Source organism: Lynx canadensis, chromosome A3 (assembly GCF_007474595.2).
Source record: "Lynx canadensis isolate LIC74 chromosome A3, mLynCan4.pri.v2, whole genome shotgun sequence".
NCBI classification, from domain to species: Eukaryota; Metazoa; Chordata; class Mammalia; order Carnivora; family Felidae; genus Lynx; species Lynx canadensis.
In genome coordinates this window covers 77,838,771-77,844,570 of record NC_044305.1, presented here as the reverse complement: position 1 = coordinate 77,844,570, position 5,800 = coordinate 77,838,771, and positions in this window count along the sequence as shown.

The following is a 5,800-nucleotide window of genomic DNA, read 5'->3' as shown; positions in this document are numbered from 1 at the left end:
ATTTCCTTGGGGCACCTGGGTGGCTCAGTCAGTTAAGCGTCCGGCTTTGGCCCAGGTCATTATCCCGCATCAGGCTCTGTGCTATCAGTTGAGATCCTGGAGCTTGCTTTGGATTCTGTGTCTCCCTCTCTCTCTGCCCCTCCTCCTCTCACGCTTTGGCTCTGTCTTTCAAAAAATGAATAAATGCTAGAAAAATTTTTTTAAACATATATTTCCTTAATATACAAAGAGCTCTTCCAAATCAGTAAAAAGACAAATATACTAATAGGAAAACAGGCAAAACTCAAGAACAGGAGTTTCAAGAAAAAGACATGTAAGTGACCAGGAAACCTACAAAAGATTACCTTGTAGTTTCTACAGGTTAAACCGTATATGATTTTCACTTATCTCATGGGTAGTTTCCAGAGTCTCATAATGCCTGTGTTTCCAGGGTATTAGGTAACAAGCTCTCAAACAGTGTTGGTGGGCATGTAAATCAGTACTGTTTTTTAAAAAGGTAGTTTGATAATATCTATCAAAATTCAAGCTGTGCATTCTGTTGACATAGAAATGCTAAACATCTCCATACATACAAAAATGAGCATTTAACGTAACAACAGCAAAAATTGGAAACAACTAGATTTTCATCAGTAGGGGAATGGTTAAATAATCACACTTTGATACATTGGAATTCTGTACAGCTGCTAAAAAAAATGAAATAAGTATTTCTCTATTTTTATAGAAACTTGTCCAAAATATGTTGTTAAGAGAAATAGTGGTGAAACAGTATATATAGTATGATCTCACTTGCATAAAAATGTATGTATTATTGCATATATATAACAGAGTTTTGGAAGGATATACATACAAGGAAGAATTAACAGTTTTTACCTGTGGGGGTAGGATGGGAAGGGTGCTGGTAAGGGAAGAGAGGTGCTTTAACTTTTAACTTTGCACCCTTCTGAACTCTTCTGGTTTTGTTTATAACATGCACATATTACCTTTAACATAAAGTCCTAAAATCTGAAAATTGTATTGATGTTAACACAATAGCAACATCAATAGTATTTTAATTTTTTTTAATGTTTATTTATTTTTGGGAGAGAGAGAGAGAGAGAGAGAGAGAGAGAGAGACAGAGGCATGAGTGAGGGAGGAGCAGAGGGAGAGGGAGATACTGAATCCAAAGAAGGCTCCAGACTCTGAGCTGTCAGCACAGAACCTGATGCAGGGCTGGAACTCAACAGCCATCAGATCATGACCTGAGCTGAAGTTAGACGCTTAACTGACTGAGCCACCCAGGTGACCCAATAATATTTTAGAAAACATTGTAATGGTACCACATGTCCAGTTGTATAGGTTGTTCATTCTACAAATCCAGACAGCACCATTCACAAAAATACACTGTACAGCCATACATGTCATTTAATATAAATCCATTGTGGTATTTTCTTTGTTAGATCAACAGATATAAAGTCTTTGATTTCCATAAGATATCATGCCTGAACCAGCCCCACGGAATCCATAGATATAAGATAAAGGTTGAAACACAGTCGGTACCTGTTGCAGTGAGTGGGAGACAGGAAGAAAAAAGGAAGGGAGAATTAAAAAATTAAATGAGGGAACTTTACATGGGCCAGCAGTGATGGGTGCCATGAACTGGAGCATAAGGGTGACTCAGCTCTGAGGGCCTGTCAGTTTTATTAATTACACGTTCTAGACTCCAGCTCTTCCTGGAATACCATTTGAAGGAAGATAGGCTTGGCGTGGAAGGTCCCTTACCAGCTGACACCATCTTTTCTTTTCTTCTACATACCCTTTCTAAGGGCCATTCATTAGCCGGCTAGAGAACAATATAAAGAGGCCTCCCATTTGTGGGCCTCTTTCTTCCTTCATTTCTATTTCCGGTGGCTTTCCTTCTGCCTTACCTTGCCCCAGTCTGGCATCATGCTTTCAGATGTGAAGGAGTGGTGTAGAGCTCCCTCCTTCTATTCCCTATGCTCTTCCATGCCATCTTTGGTCTGCTACTCAGGAGGCCACCTTAGGCACACTTGACTTTCAGGGCTCATCTCAGACTCCAAAGACGCCCCTCCTCTCTGGAAGGTATTCTTCCTTGTCAGAGGGCCATTGTTGTCAAGCTTACTTCTTATTAGCTGTGGCCATCATTTTAGTTAACTTGGAGATGCATGGGCATATTTAAAACCAAATTGACCCAAATTAACTTCCAGTAATTTTAGTCATTTAGATCCTGGCAGCTCTACTCTCAGGTAGTCTCCAGCATCCTTGAAAATAAGTTGCCTGTGGATAGTGAAACTTGAAGTTGGTTAGTGCCTCTAATTATACCCATGACTCAGATGGCGACTGGTGCAGAATGACTCTTGCCACTGGGCGAAGAAATCACAATGTCGGCTGTCTGGTCTGTACACTTTCTTTTTTTTTTTTTTTTTTTTTTTTTTTTTAAATTTTTTTTTTTTCAACGTTTATTTATTTTTGGGACAGAGAGAGACAGAGCATGAACGAGGGAGGGGCAGAGAGAGAGGGAGACACAGAATTGGAAACAGGCTCCAGGCTCTGAGCCATCAGCCCAGAGCCTGACACGGGGCTCGAACTCACGGACCGCGAGATCGTGACCTGGCTGAAGTTGGACGCTTAACCAACTGCGCCACCCAGGCGCCCCTGGTCTGTACACTTTCAATGCATGTATTCTCCAAGTTCAAGCTGTGGTGTCTTGGCCCATAATGATTTTTCTTTGTTAGACTTCAAAGATGAGGAAAGGAGTCAGGAACTTGAATAAGCAAGACCTGAAATTTTGAGCCAGATCTGTAAAGGGGAATCATTAAAATATTTTCATCTGGATTAATGCCCTGCTGGTGGTATCTTTCTTTAACTATCTAGGGATAAAGTCCAACCGGAATAAGAATAATTAAAAAAAATCCCACTCGAGCCTCCAAGCATCCTATCTTCATCAGAAACTTGGCAGCATGGATCTGGGGTGGTTTTGTGGAGCCCTGTTGGGAAGCAGAGGCCCGGAACCATGCACTTCTGTAGTTTCCCTACCCAAGCTAGGATTCCAGGATGAAGAGTCTATGGTACTTTTCCCTCTTCGTGTTGTATGCTTATTGTCTCTTCATCTTCTCTTTTCCCTTTCTGAAGGTTTACTTATTTGTTTATTTATTTTTTATTATGAAATTTATTGTCAAATTGGTTTCCGTACAACACCCCGTGCTCATCCCAACAGGTGCCCTCCTCAATGCCTGAAGGTTTAATTAATGTACTCACATGACAGTAGAAGGCAGACTTCTGAAAAGGGCTCATTTGCAATGGTGGTGGTGGGCAGGGGTAGAAAAAACTGAGAAGATAACGGAGGGTGGGGCGAAAGGGCATTGTAAAGGCAAGCATTACCACTCAGCAGGACCTGTCTGCAGGAACCACTGCACTAGAGGCTTTCCTGGCCCTAGAAGCTTCAACAGGGTGTCCTGGGCCTGGGGTCCCCTTTGTCTACTATTGTGAGAGAACCTGGGGCTAGGGACCAAGACCAGGAAGACCCACCTTGCCCACTCAGTCTATCTCTTCCTGCTGTATCGGGGACATACTAGACCCATCTAACTATAATGGAGGTCTGGAGTGTTTTTGTGGTTTGAAACAACCATTCTTTTTATAAATGGTGATAACTGGGTGCATGAGAAATGCTGTGTCCTTGGTTGATATTCTTGCCAGTAGAGAGAGGAGAAAGGCACCTGGTGCTAGAACCAGTATGGAATTTGGAGCCATTTTTCTTGGCTGATTATTTGGCATTACGATAATGGACAAGGTGTTTGGCCTTCTCTGAGGAGATGAAGGCAGATTTCTGGTAGGTTCTGATAATAATGGTGGGAAGAGAAGGTGCCGTAATGACTCTGTAGGAGAAATTGGGGGCTAGAGGCAGGAATGAACCCCATTTGAAATATGCCAGACACCATTCAGTGGAAATGATTGTTTTAAAGCTGGCAAGCAGAACACACACTGTCATACAAAGGCTTAGTATCATGGCATTAAAAATAAGCTCCGAAACATTTCTTGCCCAGACAGATGTTTTCTGAACCACAAAGATGGTGGTAAGAAAGCAGACAAAATTGGTATTTATTTTTCTACAGGGCTGGTAAAAGTTAAAAAGTAAATGAATACACTAGGCTTGCAGATAAGGACTTACTCTCAAGGCGATCCTAAGGGAGCCTTTTCTAAGAGAGGTAGGACGAGGTATGGAGGGCCATGGTATCCACAGACAAGAAGAACAGTAAAGGCATGTACAGTTTCCTCTTCATTGTGTCCCGTGTCTTTGGCCTTGAAGGACAGAGACTCAGAATTGGTCCAGTGTAATGCTTCATCAGTCATAAAGACTTAATTACAATCCGTATTTGACCAGGATTGTAACGTGAAGTCTGTAAGTATTTACTGGGATTCTCTGTCGTCGCCTCTCACTTTCTCCCCTTCCCGCCCACCTTCCGTTGGCCCCCCCTATTAAAAGGATGACCAGTTTTGAATTACGGTAATAGCTGCACTCTTGGTTTAGGACTAACCTCCCTGAAATTTTCAGGACCACTAATTTGTGGTTACTCCAGTGCTAGAATGAACTTGGCGCTCTGGCCTTTAGACTGGCAATGCAGTAAAAGTTTAAAGCGAAGACTGCCTCAGAGCCAAAAGAAGAGAGGAGATTGAAACCTAAAGGTTATCCTGAAATGCACTTTACTGTTATCTATGAGAACAAATGAGTTAAAAAAATTTCAAATACCAGAATACCCTACAGGGAGGAGATATAACTATTAAAGGGCTGTTATAGCTGCAATAAATGTAGGAACAATAAAAATAAATTGATGAAGTAAATGTCAGCGCTGTTCCCCTGAGCTGCCCCCACACCTTTGTCCAAAAGTAGAACATCTCCAATTACAGAGGGTGGAAACAGCCTTCAATGACAATATGACAAGGACAGAACACAGAACGCTGGCACAGAGAACACAATTATGCACAGCCTTGAAAAATTGTATCATAGCACAATGCATGGGAGAAATCAATTAATGATGCAGGGCTTCCACTGCTGTCTAATAATTCTAGAAAGGAAAGGAGGGGAAGAAAAAAAAAAACTCTGTACACCCAGTGCATCAAAAAGGTGACCCTTAAGTGGAAGTCTACATAATACCAGAGGTCAGTCTTCAGAGTTTATAGCATCTGAAATACTCTTTTTTTTTCTTCTCAGTTTTTTTCCCCTTAAAAAAAATCTAACAGTCTTAAGGAGGCATTTAAGTAAAAGTCACTTCTTCTCTGGTTAAATAGGCTTGCAAAAGAGAGTTCTTTGGTGGAAAGGGCAGGGATGAGCAAAGCGTGTGGCTGTCGCCTCAAGCCCACCAGCTGAAAGGGGAAAGGCAAAAGTTAGGCATAAACACTGTGGAAGGTAGAAGGTGATTTATCTTGTGCAATTTACAACAGGTGCTAAACATTACGAAAACCAGAGCTATTAAGCAATCAAATTAAGCTATAATTATAACCGAAGAAAACTGTACAGGAATTCTAATTAATTCAAATCTGAACATGTCCAAGAGGAATGCTCCAGCAACCCCACTTCTGAATAAAACAAAACAAAAATAACCCTTGGATAATGCCTTCAGATTACACAGGAAATTAAGAAATACTTCTCTGCCGGAATATTCCAGGCATTCCTTATTAAATGGTGAGAGAAATTCCCCACAATGCCTGAGCACTTGGCTTTTCAGGTACACACCACATAAAGCGTGTAGTTGGGGGGCCCTTAACTGGGCAGGATTTGAAGACGAGCGGACCGAGGGATTCCAC